The 18,575-nt window shown below is 43.8% G+C and overlaps 1 non-coding gene across 1 annotated transcript; it reads left to right on the forward strand.

Annotated features, from left to right (window-relative positions):
* Positions 1-10,663: 10,663 nt before the first annotated feature.
* LOC112071184 (U2 spliceosomal RNA) lies at positions 10,664-10,847 on the forward strand. Its single transcript, XR_002894031.1, has one exon. It is a non-coding gene; the product is annotated as a U2 spliceosomal RNA (small nuclear RNA).
* The last annotated feature ends 7,728 nt before the right edge of the window (positions 10,848-18,575 follow it).

Below are 18,575 nucleotides of genomic sequence, written 5' to 3' on the forward strand. Positions count from 1 at the left end.
TGGAAAGCCCTGCTGTTGCGGGCGGTGCAGTTGCCATACCAGGCGGTGATACAGCCCGACAGAGGGTTTTAGGTGCCGAGACAAATTTCTTCGTGGTTCGTTAGTGGTTATGGTATGAAGGTTTAACTTGGAAAGCATTTTTACTTGGTCACAGACAGCTSCTGTGAATGGAAAAGGTGAGCGTGTAAATGTGAGAAGGAGCAAAGTGATGATGCTGTTTGTAGTATGTGGCTGCTATTAAAGTTAGCTGTGTATGATGGTGATCAAGGGTGTATTCATTCYGCCGATTCTGCTGAAAAACATTTCTTAAATGGAGGCAAACRGAACCAAACGGGGAAAAACCTACCTGAATTTGCCTACCTGACTTTGTCCAACAGAATYTCTCGTTTTCAACAGATTTCGACTAATGATTACATCCTAGATCAGCTATTAGATGCAGGCAAGAGTGTGCAAGGTGGTATTGACTGTGTCACTGTCTGTCACCTTGATTACTCCAATTTCTCTCTCGACCTGCGCACCTACGTTGTAAACTTTAATTCGTAGGCTAGGTTGTAGCAACCTCATGAATGGGAATACTGGAGTACTGTATCATGCAGTAGCCTAAACCTATCGCTGTTACATTGAGCTGGTGGAACAGAATATGAATGACGACAGTCAAGTGCAAGTGGAAATGCCCCTCATCTTCAGRCTTTGCTCAAACCCTACAACCCAACCTGAGTACTCCGTTCTCCAACCTCTGGTTTCTTGGCCTTCCCAACCCTATGGGAGGGTAGCTCCCGCTCAGCCCAGTCCAAACTCTTCTCTGTTTTTGCACCTCAATGGTGGAACCACCTTCCCCTGAAGCTAGGACAGCAGAGTCCCTGCACACCTTCCTAAAACATCTGAAACCCTACCTCTTYWAGGAGTATCTTAAATAATCCCACAACACAACCCCAGTGTGTTACCGATGACCTGTAGCTACACCTCAACTTACCTTTTTCAAAGCCATGGTGTAAGTCTAGACAGACAGACAGACAGACAGACAGACAGCCGACTCATACAGAGAGACAGAACAGAGTATCATGGCGCAAGAGAAAGACGGCTGACGTTTTACTGATTCTAACCAATATGTCTTTTGTTCTTTTTTTTCATTATTTGCAACTTATTTTAAAAATTATTTACATAAATGTTGCTGCTACCGTCTCTTAAAAAAATGAACATTCCAGACATCAGAAACAGCGATTACTCACCACAAACTGGAAGAAGCTTGTTTTCTTCAACAGTCCGACGAGCCAAACGTGAAAGACATACTGTTTTCTGGACCAGCCCAAATCCCCGTCTTGCGTAAAGAGAAGACAGAGAAAAAGAGGACGGAGGTTGGGCTGCCTTCTGAGAATTCGTAGGCAATCAAAATAAAACTCCACTGCCTTACTTTTTACAAGCTAACATGCAATCATTGTAAAATGAAATTGACGACCTACGAGGAAATAAAAACTACCAATGGACATTAAAAACTTAATATCTTTACAACTTTACGGAGTCGTGGCTCTGAACGGCGACATTATCAACATATACAGCTGGCTGGTAATACGCTGTATCAGCAGGAATAAACAGCGGCGTTGATAAGACAAGGGGGAGACTATGTATATCTGTAAACAACAGCTGGTGCACAATATCTAAGGAAGTCTCAAGGTTTTGCTTCCTGAGGTCGAGTATCTCATGATAAGCTGTAGACTACACTATCTACCTAGAGGTTTTCATCTCATTTTTGTAGCTGTCTACAAAACCAACCACAGACTGATGCTGGCACTGAGACCGCACTCCTAGTTCGGGACTTTAATGCAGGGAAACTAAATCCTTTTGCCAAATTTCTAATCAGCATGTTAAATGTCAACCAGAGGGGAAAAAACTCTAGACGACCTTTAGCCAAACCAGAGATGCGTACAAAGCTCTCCATCCCCTCCATTTAGCAAAACCTAACCATAATTCTATCTCCTGATTCTTGCTTACAAGCAAAAGTTAAAACAGAAGCACCATGACTTGGTCAATAAAAAAGTGGTCAGATGACTGTTTTGCTTGCACAGACGCGAATATGTTCTGGGATTCTTCCGATGGCATTGAGGAGTACAGCACATCAGTCATTGGCTTCATCAATAAGTGGATCGATGACGTCATACCAACAGTGACCTCATGTGCATACCCCAACCAGAAGCCATGGATTACAGGCAACATCCGCACTGAGCTAAAGGCCAAAGCTGCCGCTTTCAAGGAGCTGGACTCTAACCCGGAAGCTTATAAGAAATCCTGCTATGCGCTCCGACGAACCGTCAAACAGGCAAAGCRTCAATACAGGACTAAGATCGAATCGTGCTACACCGGCTCTGACACGCGTTGGATGTGGCAGGGCTTGCAAAACATTACAGACTACAAAGGGATGAACAGCCGAGAGCTGCCCACTGACAGGAGCCTACCAGACTAGCTAAACTACTTCTATGCTCGCATCGAGGCAAATCACAATGAAACATGCATGAGAGCACCAGCTATTCCGGACGACTGTGTGATCATGCTCTCCGCAGTCGATGTAAGACATTTAAAAAGGTCAACATTCACAAGGCCGCACGGCCAGAAGGATTACCAGGATGTGAACTGCGAGCATGTGCTGACCAACTGGTAAGCGTCTTCACTAGCATTTTCAACCTCTCCGTCTGAGTCTGTAATACCAACATTCATGAGGTCTCTAACACACAGATACTGGTTCAGACCATTCAGTGCTTTCAAGGTGTTCATTGTCATAGTGACAAATGCAAATAWCACTTCAATGTGCATGTACTGTAGGCGTAATGAGAGAAAAAATTGTAACTTGTATTTAAATGTAGCAATTCGACAACAAGCACCGTTTAGCCTGTACATATAACTTGTCATTGCAACTTGTCATTGCTTATAACTTGTCATTGCATCACTGCTCTTGTGGTTTGGAAGTGATTTCCATTTGTCTTATGGTTCCCAATTCATTTGGGTGTATTTTTTCCCCATCAGCGTAACAATGTTATCATAGCCAGCTCAAAGTGGTCACACCATTACGCTTCCTCTCCTCAACTTTCCCCGAAATGCATTTTCTATGCTGTAGACTATTTTCACATTCAGGAATTAGTAAAAGCCTGTTCATTTTCCCGAATAGGCTATTAGGCTTAGTTTTTCAAAAAGTATTAAAATAAATGTCTATAGTTTTTGTCGCCTATAGCTTTCCTGAGATTTCACGAGAAGAGGAATGGTATATTGCGGAGAGACGTGCATAGACTATATCCTGTTGTGTATGGGAACAGCTGGAARAGAGAGGCTAAATGTTAGCTAGATATTAGGCCATTCATTAGCTCAGTAGTAGGGCTCTAGGCTAAATAATGACCTGTCAAAGTGCAAGAAAAAAAAGTTCACAGATTATGAAATGGCAAATCTGTAGTGCGTTCCTCCAGGCTGCACTCTGTGGTCCCTGGGCATGCAGAGCTCTACTATTGATTAGGCATAGACCGCCGTTTTTAGACAAGACAATTATTTTACCTGKGCTACCACAACACAGTGCAATGAGGAATGTATTATTGTTATCAAGTGAACACACAAATATTGTCAATAGCCTATAAACTGTAGTGATGCAGGCTAATTTGAATAAACCGCTCAACCATCCTCTTCTGTTTCATGAGGAGATAACGGCATCGGCCTACAGCCATTTGGATCAGTTTGGGTCTCAACAGTTTAAAAGGTCCAGAAAGTTACATTAGCAGGCCACTCATACGGCGTAGGCCTATTTTGTCAGAATGTAGCCCAGTGTTAAGATAGGCCTACTATAGGAAAATATGGGCTTCTCTTTTCCCTCCGCCCGTTAATGCTGTAGCCTATTTTACATTCAGCAAGCAAGAGCGCATCTCTCCTCCAATAGGATTTTAGTAGGCAAGACTTTGTATAGCACAGCATCAGGGACACACACACACACACTAACCCTCTGTTTCCAGGGGAAGTCCCAGACTGTCCATAGAACAGCTAACCTCCAATCTCATTGAAACAGAACCACAGAGCCAACATGGAATACTGGAACCACAGAGCCAACATGGAATACTGGAACCACAGGCACTTCCTGCTCAGCAGCCAATTAGAGCAGGYCTCCTCTGAGCTCAGCCAATCCCAAGCCAAGGTCAGAGAGTAGTGGTCAGAGGTCACTGAGTTAAGGTGAGATCACTGAGCTAAAGTCAAACTGGCAGAGTGGGATAAACTAGGAGGCTCTGAAGAAGGTGTGTGCGCGCGCGCGCGCGCGCGTGTGTGTGTGTGTGTGTGACTTCGGACGGCTGCCTTGGCCAGAGGGATGGTGGCGYGTTGTCTTTGATCAGTGTGATGCTGTGCGATTGGGTTTGACTCACACAATGTCTGCTTGTGTTGGGAACGACACACACACTCTTTTACAATAAATAAATTGAACTAGATAGAAGGGAGGGAGACGGTTCACAGGACGTTCACACACACAAACAAACACACACACATACACAGAAACACACACATATACACACACACACAAAAAATTGATCATTCAGGTCCAAGTACTATTGACGATGTGTACTGAATTTGATCATGTAAATCCACAGTTTAAAAAAAAACAAAAAAACTTTGCACTTTTGGTTTTCTTCATTTGAATAGAGGGAAGGTGTTGTACTTCCTTGAAAAAGCTTGGTGCAAAACAGGATATTTATCTCTCTCTTCCTTCTCTCTCTTTCCTCTGTCTTTTCTCTCTCTCTCTCTCTCTTCTCTCTCTATATATATATATATATATATATAACAGTGGGGAGAACAAGTATTTGATACACTGCGATTTTGCAGGTTTTCCTACTTTACAAAGCATGTAGAGGTCTGTAATTTTATCATAGGTACACTTCAACTGTGAGAGACGGAATCTAAAACAAAAATCCAGAAAATCACATTGTATGATTTTTAAGTAATTAATTTGCATTTTATTGCATGACATAAGTATTTTATCACCTACCAACCAGTAAGAATTCCGGCTCTCACAGACCTGTTAGTTTTTCTTTTAGAAGCCCTCCTGTTTTCCACTCATTACCTGTATTAACTGCACCTGTTTTGAACTTGTTACCTGTATAAAAGACACCTGTCCACAACCTCAATCAAACAGACTCCAACCTCTCCACAATGGCCAAGACCAGAGAGCTGTGAAGGACCTCAGGGATTAAATTGTAAACCTGCACAAGGCTGGGATGGGCTACAGGACAATAGGCAAGCAGCTTGGTGAGAAGGCAACAACTGTTGGCGCAATTATTAGAAAATGGAAGAGTTCAAGATGATGGTCAATCACCTCGGTCTGGGCTCCATGCAAGATCTCACCTCGTGGGGCATCAATGATCATGAGGAAGGTGAGGATCAGCCAGAACTACACGGCAGGACCTGGTCAATGACCTGAAGAGAGCTGGACCACAGTCTCAAAGAAAACCATTAGTAAACACACTACGCCGTCATGGATTAAAATCCTGCAGCGCACGCAATCCCCTGCTCAAGCCAGCGCATGTCCAGGCCCGTCTGAAGTTTGCCAATGACCATCTGGATGATCCAGAGGAGGAATGGGAGGAGGTCATGTGGTCTGTTGAGACAAAAATAGAGCTTTTTGGTCTAAACTTCACTCGCCGTGTTTGGAGGAAGAAGAAGGATGACTACAACCCAAGATCCTCCCCGTCGCAAGCATGGAGGTGGAAACATCATTCTTTTGGGATGCTTTTCTGCAAAGGGGACAGGACGACTGCCACGTATTGAGGGAGGATGGATGGGCCATGTATCGCGAGATCTTGGCCAACAACCTCCTTCCCTCAGTAAGAGCATTGAAGATGGGTCGTGGCTGGGTCTTCCAGCATGACAACGACACCGAAACAAACAGCCAGGGCAACTAAGGAGTGGCTCCGTAAGAAGCATCTCAAGGTCCTGGAGTGGCCTAGCCAGTCTCCAGACCTGAACCCAATAGAAAATCTTTGGAGGGAGCTGAAAGTCCATATTGCCCAGCGACAGCCCCGAAACCTGAAGGATCTGGAGAAGGTCTGTATGGAGGAGTGGGCCAAAATCCCTGCTGCAGTGTGTGCAAACCTTGTCAGAACTACAGGAAACGGTATGATCTCTGTAATTGCAAACAAAGGTTTCTGTACCAAATATTAAGTTCTGCTTTTCTGATGTATCAAATACTTATGTCATGCAATAAAATGCAAATTAATTACTTAAAAATCATACAATGTGATTTTCTGGATTTTTGTTTTTAGATTCCGTCTCTCACAGTTGAAGTGTACCTATGATAAAATTACAGACCTCTACATGCTTTGTAAGTAGGAAAACCTGCAAAATCGGCAGTGTATCAAATACTTGTTCTCCCCACTGTATATATATATACACTGCTCAAAAAAATAAAGGGAACACTAAAATAACACATCCTAGATCTGAATGAATGAAATATTCTCTATTAAATACTTTTTTCTTTTACATAGTTGAATGTGCTGACAACAAATACACACAAAAATTATCAATGGAAATCAAATTATCAATACCCATGGAGGTCTGGATTTGGAGTCACACTCAAAATTAAAGTGGAAAACCACACTACAGGCTGATCCAACTTTGATGTAATGTCTTTAAAACAAGTCAAAATGAGGATCAGTAGTGTGTGTGGCCTCCACGTGCCTGTATGACCTCCAACAATGCCTGGGCATGCTCCTGATGAGGTTGGCGGATGGTCTCCTGAGGATCTCCTCCCAGACCTGGACTAAAGTATCCGCCAACTCCTGGACAGTCTGTGGTGCAACGTGGCGTTGGTGGATGGAGCGAGACATGATGTCCCAGATGTGCTCATATGGATTCAGGTCTGGGGAACGGCGGGCCAGTCCATAGCATCAATGTCTTCCTCTTGCAGGAACTGCTGACACACTCCAGCCACATGAGGTCTAGCATTGTCTTGCATTAGGAGGAACCCAGGGCCAACCGCACCAGCATATGGTCTCACAAGGGGTCTGAGGATCTCATCTCGTACCTAATGGCAGTCAGGCTACCTCTGGCGAGCACATGGAGGGTGTGTGGCCCCCCAAAGAAATGCCACCCCACACCATGACTGACCCACCGCCAAACCAGTCATGCTGGAGGATGTTGCAGCACAGAATGTTTCTCCACGGCGTCTCCAACTCTGTCACGTCTGTCACATGTGCTCAGTGTGAACCTGCCTTTCATCTGTGAAGAGCACAGGGCGCCAGTGGCGAATTTGCCAATCTTGGTGTTCTCTGGCAAATGTCAAACGTCCTGCACGGTGTTGGGCTGTAAGCACAACCCCCACCTGTGGACGTCGGGCCTCATACCACCCTCATGGAGTCTGTTTCTGACCGTTTGAGCAGACACATGCACATTTGTGGCCTGCTGGAGGTCATTTTGCAGGGCTCTGGCAGTGCTCCTCCTGCTCCTCCTTGCACAAAGGCGAGAGTAGCGGTCCTGCTGCTGGTTGTTGCCCTCCTACGGCCTCCTCCACGTCTCCTGATGTACTGGCCTGTCTCCTGGTAGCGCCTCCATGCTCTGGACACTACGCTGACAGACACAGCAAACCTTCTTGCCACAGCTCGCATTGATGTGCCATCCTGGATGAGCTGCACTACCTGAGCCACTTGTGTGGGTTGTAGACTCCGTCTCATGCTACCACTAGAGTGAAAGCACCGCCAGCATTCAAAGTGACCAAAACATCAGCTAGGAAGCATAGGAACTGAGAAGTGGTCTGTGGTCACCGCCTGCAGAACCACTCCTTTATTGGGCAGGTGTCTTGCTAATTGCCTATAATTTCCACCTGTTCTCTATTCCATTTGCACAACAGCATGTGAAATGTATTGTCAATCAGTGTTGCTTCCTAAGTGGACAGTTTGATTTCACAGAAGTGTGATTGACTTGGAGTTACATTGTGTTGTTTAAGTGTTCCCTTTATTTTTTTGAGCAGTGTATATATATATATATATGTCTCACTCTCTCCTCTCTCCCTCCCTAACCCCCAATCATAGAGTTGTGGTGCTGGTGAGCTGGTATTGCTGGTATTAGCTTGTCGTGTGTTGATCTCTAGTTAAACCAACTGAGAGGACTCTAACTGGTCTGCCTTATGTCAGTACTGAAGGAGTTAACCTACTGGCTGATCTGTGTTAGGACAGGATTAACTCAATCTGTCTACTTTTAACTCAAAAATGTAACGGTTAGTTGGATTAATGAAGGTCGTCTAGTGTAACACTGATCTCTAAAAGGTGGGCTGGGTCTGAGTTTAACACAAGGATTAGTCAGATTTCACTTCCTGAATCCATCTGAGTATTAGAATAAGAAGGATTGGACCATTTCACCAGACTAAGAACGATAGGACAATGATTCTCTAGGAGCTGTATTAATCAACCAGCAGTTCCAGTCTTCACTAATATACCACACACTGTCTCTAGTGCTCAACACCAAACAGGAAAATAATTACACTCAACAACAAACAATGGGAACAGTCTCAATTATATTCAATGAGATATGTATGAAGACATAGTTTCCAGAAAGGCGAATTTCGTTCCTGTGTGTTCTTCAGTGACTGATGGATTGCATACTTCTATCTGTAGACCAGCTGTGTTTCCATTCCTTAGAAGGAGTCTTAAACTCCCACATGTGAGATAGCATCGATGGCCCTCGTGTAAACTAGGAGTGTACAGTATTACTGGGTCTGTCTGATAGAGATGAAAAGAGTGCGTGTACACGTGTCTATGGTCTGTGGAAATAGACTGAGATGGCATCCTTTGGTAATAAACATTTGTTTATTTCATTTTCGCATCTCTATCATTGTGTTATGTTGGTACGTTGCGTTTCACTCTAACCACATCAAAGACAGGGTTATTCAAAGGRTAGATTTGTACAGTTCAACTTATATATGGTCAACTCTGACAACCAATGAATCAGTGGCGGCCGCTTATTGACTGAATACCTGGGGTGCCAGGTGGCTGGAATTGTCAACAAAGCAGAATGACAGAAATATGATGCCAATTTTTTGAACAACTGGTAGTTTCTTTGAGAAGATACAGTGCCTTGCAAAAGTATTCATCCCCCTTGGCAACAATGAGACTAAAGATAACCCTGAAGGAGCTGCAAAGCTCCACAGCGGAGATTGGAGTATCTGTCCATAGGACCACTTTAAGCCGTACACTCCACAGAGCTGGGCTCAAAAAGCCAAGAAAAAAATAAGAAAACACATTTGGTGTTAGCCAAAAGGCATATGGGAGACTCCCCAAACATATGGAAGAAGGAAATCTGGTCAGATGAGACTAAAATTGAGCTTTTTGGAAAACGCTATGTCGGGCGCAAACCCAACACCTCTCATCACCCTGAGACCACCATGCTCACAGTGAAGCATGGTGGTGCCAGCATCATGCTGTGGGCATGTTTTTCATCGGCAAGGACTGAGAAACTGATCAGAATTGAAGGAATGATGGATAACGCTAAATACAGGGAAATTCTTGAGGGAAACCTGTTTCAGTCTTCCAGAGATTTGAGACTGGGACGGAGGTTCACCTTCCAGCAGGACAATGACCCTAAGCATACTGCTAAAGCAACACTTGAGTAGTTTAAGGGGAAACATTTAAATGTCTTGGAATGGCTTAGTCAAAGCCCAGATCTCATTCCAATTGAGAATCTGTGGTATGATTAAAGATTGCTGGAGCTTTTTGAGGAGCTGGAGCAGTTTTGCCTTGAAGAATGGGCAAAAATCCCAGTGGCTAGATGTGCCTAGCTTACATACCCCAGAGACTTGCAGCTGTAAATGCTGCAAAAGGTGGCTCTACAAAGTATTGACTTTGGCGGGTGAAAAGTTATGCATGCTCAAGTTTTCCTTTTTTTTGTTGTCTTATTTCTTGTTTGTTTCACAATAAAACAAAGGGTGTTCTGTAAATCAAATGATACAAACCCCCAAAAAATCAATTTTTTTAATTCCAGGTTGTAAGGCAACAAAATAGGAAAAATGCCAAGTGTGGTGAATACTTTCGAAAGCCACTGTATATAAAACGGTCTGTGCATTTTATCAACAGCATGAAAACACCTATTTCACTGTTGCATGTCAAAAACCAAATGACTGCTGCTGCACATGCTGCCACTGTTCTGAACAGATAAAACATTTAAGAAGCTCATGAACTAACGAGTGCACCTTGGAGAATGCAATAAGCAACATGCAGATTCAACAARTGAAGACACATTATCTAACTGGGGATAGCTAGTTAACATAATGTCAAACAGCATGATGAGCTAGCCCAGGGGTGTCAAACTCATTCCATGGAGGGCCAAGTGTCTTTATGTTTTTCCTTTTTCCTTTCAAATAAGCCCTAGACAAACAGGTGTGGGGAGTTCCTTACTAATTAGTGGCCTTAATTCATCAATCAAGTACAAGGGAGCAGTGAAAATCCGCAGCAACTTGGTCCTCCATGGAATGAGTTTGACACCTGTGCGCCAGCCAGTTAACTTTCATTCTGAAATAACTTMATATTTCCGAGTTATTCAGATATTATTTTAGAAAGACTTGAAATTGACATGGGAGCTAACTATCAAAGGTAGATAACTGGTCAATTTGACCCSCAAAATTGTTTCTCAATAATACTATAGCTGGCTAATTCATTTCATTATCACATTTCAAATCAAGTGTGGTATCTGTTCTCATCAGTTTAATATCTGATACGTCCCCCATCGGGGGATTACATATTAAATTCTCTCGAGTGGCSCATCGGTCTAAGGCACTGCACTGCATCTCAGTGCAGACCCTGGTTCAATTCCAGGCTGTATCACAACCTGCTTTGATTGTTAGTCCCATAAGGCGGCGCACAAATGGCCCAGCATCGTTTGGGTTTGGCCCGGGGTAGTMMGTCATTGTAAAGAATAATTTCTTCCKAACTGACTTGTCTAGTTAAATAAAGGTTAAATCAATAAAATAAAAAAATGTTTTAGTTCACACAACATATCACCCTGTTGCCTACAGTAGAACCTGATGAACAACATCGGGGGAAGCAATTGGCCATGTTTTTTTGTCCAACCAGATCTGCGATTAGAATGGTCTATCTAGTATATCCCTCTGTCATTCCACTGTTGTTGGATGTAGATGTCCCGTTTATCAGGTCCCAGGCTCCTATGACTGTTATGATAATTTTTTTACAAGTTAATTAGAATTAGCTTTTTGCTTTAGCGCCNAAGTTAATTAGAATTAGCTTTTTGCTTTAGCGCCACCTGTACCTGATAGAGCAGATCTAGTCAGGTGTGGAAGTAAGCCGTCTGGCGCTGAGAGACTCATTGGGAGGAGGAGACCTTAGCAGACCCAGAGGTTCTGACTGAACGGACGCACATTTCAACGCCCCCCAGGACAGTCAATTTACTTTGTGCTCGTATAATTTATGCTATGAAATCCTGTGATATCATTGGGGCAGTTCCCCCTCATAGCAAATAGCTGAAAAAAGCAATCCAAGCACCGTTCGCGTGGCCAACGTGCTAACGGAGGCGGAGCTTCCTGGCAGTCACTGAGGGGAGCAGTAAGTAACGGAACAGCTTATTTTGAACAATTTACAGATTTACCACACTTTATGAGTATTTAAACCATAACCATGAATTATTTAATATATATATATAATCTAAAATTATTATTATTTTTGACCAATCAAAAGTGGGCTGCAGCCCCTAAAATCCTTATGGGTGGGCCAGTGCGGCGATGATTATAAAGTACAGTGGATGTCTCTTACTCAGCGTGTGCCACGGCAGGCTATTGAGTTCATTGAGCTTGTGTCCGAATAAGGTGAACTTTAATAGCTATTAGATATAATTCCCATTGTGTTTCTCATTGTGTTTCTCATTGTGACTCATGATATTGTTTCCACCTTTGTTTCTTTCAGTCTTTCATATCCAATGTGATGTTTTTTTTGTATTGCTGTGGATGTAGATTGAAGATACTGAGTAAAGACTGAGATAACAAATGAAGAACCTCCAGGAGGACCTGAGTGAAATCACGTCCATGGCTCAGGCCAGGACGAGAAGGCGTCCATCTTTAAACAGATGTACTGCGTCGCCATGGAGAAGGTCCATCGGCTCCAGGGACACGAAGAGAGTGTGGTGGAGGAGCTGAGATACACACAACAACAGGTTACACATCTCAGCCTGAAACATGGGAAATGCTAGCTACAATAATATACTGKACATGCCTAGTTCCGTATTTGCTTTAATTTGTGAGTCTCTCTAATTGTCTGTGCGGTATGCCAAGTTTCATCAAGGTAATATGAGTGATCTTTTTCATAATATCTATAACGATCACTCTGTTTCTGAATTATGGGTGCAAGTTCAGTGAAATTATATTATATTGAGGTTATATTGATCCTGAGACAGAAAAGACAGTGGAGTAAGTGTGTGTATGTGTGTATGTGCCTGTGTGTGAGTGCAGTGTCCTGTGTGTTTGCTCGTGTGTGTGATGTGTGTGTGTGTGTGTTGTGTTGTGTGTGTGTGTGTGTGTGTTGTGTGTGTGTGTGTGTGTGTGTGTGTGTGTGTGTGTGTGTGTGTGTGTGTGTGTGTGTGTGTGTGTGTGTGTGTGTGTGTGTGTGTGTGTGTGTGTGTGTCCCTTTAGCTTTGCCTCTGTTTGAGGATATTTACTGAGTCTGTCTACAAATTAATCATCTTTATTAGGGGGAAATGTAATTTGGTACCAAGGTCAACCCGGCGGAATGTCATTGTAATCAAATCAAATTTAATTTGTGGCATTATAAAAGAGTTAACAATTTGAAGAATGACTGTGTTATATACTTTATTACATTGTGTGATCAGTTAGATGTGAGTGGATTCTGTTGAAGAGAGGATCTTTTGATGTTTGATCTTTCAGTAATTCTTCTACTGTCTGTCTGTCTGTCTGTCTGTCTGTCTGTCTGTCTGTCTGTCTGTCTGTCTGTCTGTCTGTCTGTCTGTCTGTCTGTCTGTCTGTCTGTCTGTCTGTCTGTCTGTCTGTCTGTCTGTCTGTCTGTCTGTCTGTCTGTCGTCTGTCTGTCTGTCTGTCTGTCTGTCGTCTTTTCTGTCTGTCTGTCTGTCTGTCTGTCTGTCTGTCTGTCTGTCTGTCTGTCTGTCTGTCTGAGTCTTGGCCCGAGTGAAGTACTGGGCCATACGCACTACCCTGTGTAGTGCCTTGCGGTCGGAGTCCGAGCAGTTACCATACCAGGTAGTGATGCTACCAGTCAGGGTGCACTCAATGGTGCAGCTGTAAAACCTTATGAGAATCTGAGGACCCTTGCCAAATCTTTTCAGTCTCCTGAGGAGGAATAGGTTTTGTCGTGTCCTCTTCACGACTGTCTTGTTGTGCTTGGACCATGTTGGTTTGTTGGTGATGTGGACACCAAGGAACTTGAAACTCTCAGCCTGCTCCACTACAGCCCCGTCGATGAGAAGAGAGGCGTGCTTGGTCCTCCTTTTCCTGTAGTCCACAATCATCTCCTTTGTCTTGATCACGTTGAGGGAGAGGTTGTTGTCCTGGCATCACACGGCCAGGTCTCTGAGCTCCTACCTATAGGTTGTCTCGTCGTTGTCGGTGATCAGGCCTACCCTTACCACCTGGGGGGGGGGCCATCAGGAAGTCCAGGATCCAGAGTTACAGAGGGAGGTTTTTAGTCCTTAGCTTTTTGATGAGCTTTGAGGGCACTATAGTGTTGAACGCTGAGCTGTAGTCAATGAATAGCGTTCTCACATAGGTTTTCCTCTTGTCCAGGTGGGAATGGGCAGTGTGGAGTGCAATAGAGATTGCATCATCTTAGATCTGTTAGGGCGGTATGCAAATTGGAGTGGCTCTAGGGTTTCTGGGATAATATTGTTGATGTGAGCCATATGACCAGCCTTTCAAAGCACTTCATGGCTCCAGACGTGAGTGCTACGGGGTCRGTAGTCATTTAGGCAGGTTACCTTAGTGTTCTTGGGCACAGGGACCATGGTGGTCTGCTTGAAAGGTGTTGGTGTTACAGACTCAGCTAGGGACAGGTTTAACATTTCAGTGAAGACACTTGCCAGTTGGTCAGCACATGCTCGGATTACATGTCCTGGTAATCCGTCTGGCCCTGCGGCCTTGTGAGTGTTGACATGTTTTAAGGTTTTACTCACATCGGCTGCGGAGAGCGTGATCACCCAGTCGTCCGTAACAGCTGATGCTCTCATGCATGTTTCAGTGTTACTTGCCTCGAAGCGAGCATAGAAGTAGTTTAGCTCGTCTGGTAGGCTCGTGTCACTGGGCAGCTATCGGCTGTGCTTCCCTTTRTAGTCTGTAATAGTTTGCAAGCCCTGCCACATCCAACGAGCGCCGGAGCCGGTGTAGTACGATTCAATCTTAGTCCTGTATTGACGCTTTGCCTGTTTGATGGTTCGTCGGAGGGCATAGCGGGATTTCTTATAAGCTTACGRGTTAGAGTCTTGCTCCTTGTAAGTGGCAGCTCTACCCTTTAGCTCAGTGCAGATGTTGCCTGTAATTAATAGTTTTGGTTGGGGTATGTACGTATAGTCACTCAGGGTACAACATCATCGATGCACTTTTTGATTAAGCCAGTGACTGATGTGGTGTACTCCTCAATGCCATCGGAAGAATCCCGGAACATATTCCAGTCTGTGCTAGCAAAACATCTGATTCATCTGACCACTTTTTTATTGACCGAGTCCCTGGTGCTTCCAGCTTTAATTTTTGCTTTAATTTAAGCGCAGCAATGCGCACAAGACAGTAGGGTACGCTCGAATGCTCGTTCCATAATGCAATTAGCAGAAAACATCAGTGTCAAAAGCTAGATGGAAAAACACCATGTCAAAAGCCCACCGTTTCATGTGTCAGAGATGAAAATATATTTTTGAGATTTCGAGAGAGGGGAGATCTAAAATGCAACATCTAGCATGGGTTGCTCATATGACTAGGATTGTGCCTTTGGCTACTGGACAATGAAATAAAGTTTATATAAAAAAATTGCCTCCATGAAAATGGTCTAATTTTGTCTGGGCTACTTTGAAGCATGCCCACTTTTACCTGCTAACGGAAACCCTGTCTGTTTGTGTTTGTGTTTTTCCCCCCATATTTGACATTCAGTATCTTTACCGATAACCGCAAGAGGACGTTCTGTCATAACAGACATCCCGTCAAAATATGTTCCCCTTGTTAAAACTGGGTCAATCACACACACAACTTTTAGATGAAAACTCTTGAGTGAAACGTCCCAGTGTGTGTGTGAATGGCATGCCAGGTGATTCCGGGAGGAGGCTTCTGATATTGAAGGTATTGTATTTCTATGTCAATCAGATCACACTGTGTTATAACGTCTCGTACATAGCCCACCTATCCACACACACACACGCGCACATACACACACCATTTTGAGCTTGTCAATCACTGACAGAGAATCCCTACTGATGGACAGCAACAAGATAAGGGAGGGAGGGAGGGAGGGAGAGATATTGAGAGACACAAAGAGGGTGCGGAGGGAAAAGGGGGGAGAGAGGTATGAAAACAGGAAAGTAAAAAGACAACAGCCATTTATTGATGTGAGAGTATGATGACTTGGTCTTTTTCACATCTCTCAGCTCCAAATAAAACACTTCAACCCTAAACACTGTTAAAGCTAGTCTCATTACTAACATCAAGGAGCTGGGAGAATCTATCAAAACACATCACTAATTACTAACATCAAGGAGCTGGGAGAATCTATCAAAAACACATGACTTATTACTAACATCAAAGAGCTGGGATAATCTATCAAAACACATCACTAATTACTAACATCAAGGAGCTGGGAGAATCTATCAAAACACATCACTATTTACTAACATCAAGGAGCTGGGAGAATCTATCAAAACACATCACTTATTACTAACATCAAGGAGCTGGAGGAATATATCAAAAACACATCACTAATTACTAACATCAAGGAGCTGGGAGAATCTATCAAAACACATCACTCATTACTAACATCAAGGAGCTGGGAGAATCTATCAAAGCACATCACTCATTACTAACATGAAGGAGCTGGGAGAATCTATCAAAACAAATCACTAATTACTAACATCAAGGAGCTGGGAGAATCTATCAAAACACATCACTAATTACTAACATGAAGGAGCTGGGGAAATCTATCAAAACACATCACTAATTACTAACATCAAGGAGCTGGGAGAATCTATCAAAACACATCACTAATTACTAACATCAAGGAGCTGGGAGAATCTATCAAAACACATCACTCATTACTAACATCAAGGAGCTGGGAGAATCTATCAAAACACATCACTAATTACTAACATGAAGGAGCTGGGAGAATCCCCGTGTGGCTCAGTTGGTAGAGCATGGCGCTTGCAACGCCAGGGTTGTGGGTTCATTCCCCACGGGGGGACCAGGATGAATATGTATGAACTTTCCAATTTGTAAGTCGCTCTGGATAAGAGCGTCTGCTAAATGACTTAAATGTAAATGTAAATCTATCAAAACACATCACTCATTACTAACATCAAGGAGCTGGGAGAATCTATCAAAACACATCACTCATTACTAACATGAAGGAGCTGGGAGAATCTATCAAAACACATCACTCATTACTAACATGAAGGAGCTGGGAGAATCTATCAAAACACATCACTATCTACTAACATCAAGGAGCTGGGAGAATCTATCAAAACACATCACTCATTACTAACATGAAGGAGCTGGGAGAATCTATCAAAACACATCACTATCTTACTAAATCAAGGAGCTGGGAGAATCTATCAAAACACATCACTCATTACTAACATGAAGGAGCTGGGAAATCTATCAAAACACATCACTCATTACTAACATGAAGGAGCTGGGAGAATCTATCAAAACACATCACTATCTACTAACAATGAAGAGCTGGGAGAATCTATCAAAACACATCACTCATTACTAACATGAAGGAGCTGGGAGAATCTATCAAAACACATCACTTATGTAGAGAGCCCTTCTGACACACTATACACTCTGTCCTCACTGGCTAGGAGCTGGGGGATAGAGAGAAAGAGAGAGAGAGAGAGAGAGAGAGAGAGAGAGATGAGGTTTCAGATGAAGGGAAGAAACTGTTTAGTCTATTTGCTCAGCTGTACTCATGTTAGGACGTTTAGGGAACAGAAAACTGTTATTGTTCGAAGAAGTCTTCTGACGCACACACACACACGAACACACACGCACACACACACACACACACACACACACACACACACACACAACAGGAAATGGTCAGTGGCAGAGCTACAGTTGCAGTGTGTGTATGTGCGGGTGTGCGTGCATGTGTTCATGTGTGTATACGTTTGTGTGTGACTGTGTGTGTGAGAGATCAGAGGGAGGTTTGGTCAGAGAAACAGAGCCAGATGTGCTGCAGCAGAAACCAGAGCCTTCTAGCTGAGAGGTACTGTTGTCTTTACTGTTTACTCTACTGATCTACACATGACAGTCACACACATGTTCATACAGTGTGGCCATGTACAGAGGAAGGGAATGAGGGAAAGGAAGGAAGGACATAGAAAAATGAAGAAAGAGATGGGGGAGAGGGAGGAAGAGGGGGAGGAAGCTGAATGGAAAGAAAGTAAGAAACAACAATATTGCTCTCATCCTGACTATGCTGTAAGACATGGTCCTGGAGCTGTTGACAGTGATCTGTCTCTTCAACCAGGTTGGCCCTCATCTGATCCAGCTCTACTGACACACCTAACACCCCGTCCTCACTGGCTTGGAGCTGGGGGATGGAGGGGGAGAGGCATAGGGAGAGAGAGACATGGTGGACTCTATGAGAGGAGATGAACAGACAATAGAGAGACTACTGGAGGAGATGAACAGAGAATGGGAGACTACTGGAGGAAACTGAGGAGATAAGAACAGAGAACTGGGGAGACTACTGGAGGAGATGAACAGACAACTGAGGAGAACTACGGGAGGAGATGAACAGACAACTGAGGAAGACTACTAGAGGAGATGAACAGAGAATGAGAGCTGGGGAGACTACTGGAGGAGATGAAAAGACACCTGGGAGAACTACTAGAAGAGATGAACAGAGAACTGGGGAGACTACTGGAGGAGATAAACAGAGAACTGGGGAGACTACTGGAGGAGATAAACAAGAGGAACTGGCGAGAACTACTGAGAGGAGATGAACAGAGAACTGGGAGACTACTAGAGGAGATGAACAGAGAACTGGGGAGACTACTAGAGGAGATGAACAGAGAACTGGGGAGACTACTAGAGGAGATGAACAGAGAACTGGGAGACACTATCGGAGGAGATAACAGACAACTGGGGAGACTACTAGAGGAGATGAACAGAGGGGATACTCACACTGCCTGAGAATACTGCTGTGGTAGAGGCAGGGTAGAGTGCTGCGTGTGATCATGCGTGCATCCATGGTCAGGGTACGTGTGTGTATCGTTCATTTCCTGTATGTTTTGGCTGGAGCTCAGTGACAATGAATCTGCCTGTCTGTCTGTAAATATGTGCTCCAGTCTGCTTCTTGCTGGAGATGCTGCTAGCCAGGTCAAATTAATTAGTGTTA

The sequence above is a fragment of the Salvelinus sp. IW2-2015 genome, unplaced genomic scaffold (assembly GCF_002910315.2).
Source record: "Salvelinus sp. IW2-2015 unplaced genomic scaffold, ASM291031v2 Un_scaffold1540, whole genome shotgun sequence".
NCBI classification, from domain to species: domain Eukaryota; kingdom Metazoa; phylum Chordata; class Actinopteri; order Salmoniformes; family Salmonidae; genus Salvelinus; species Salvelinus sp. IW2-2015.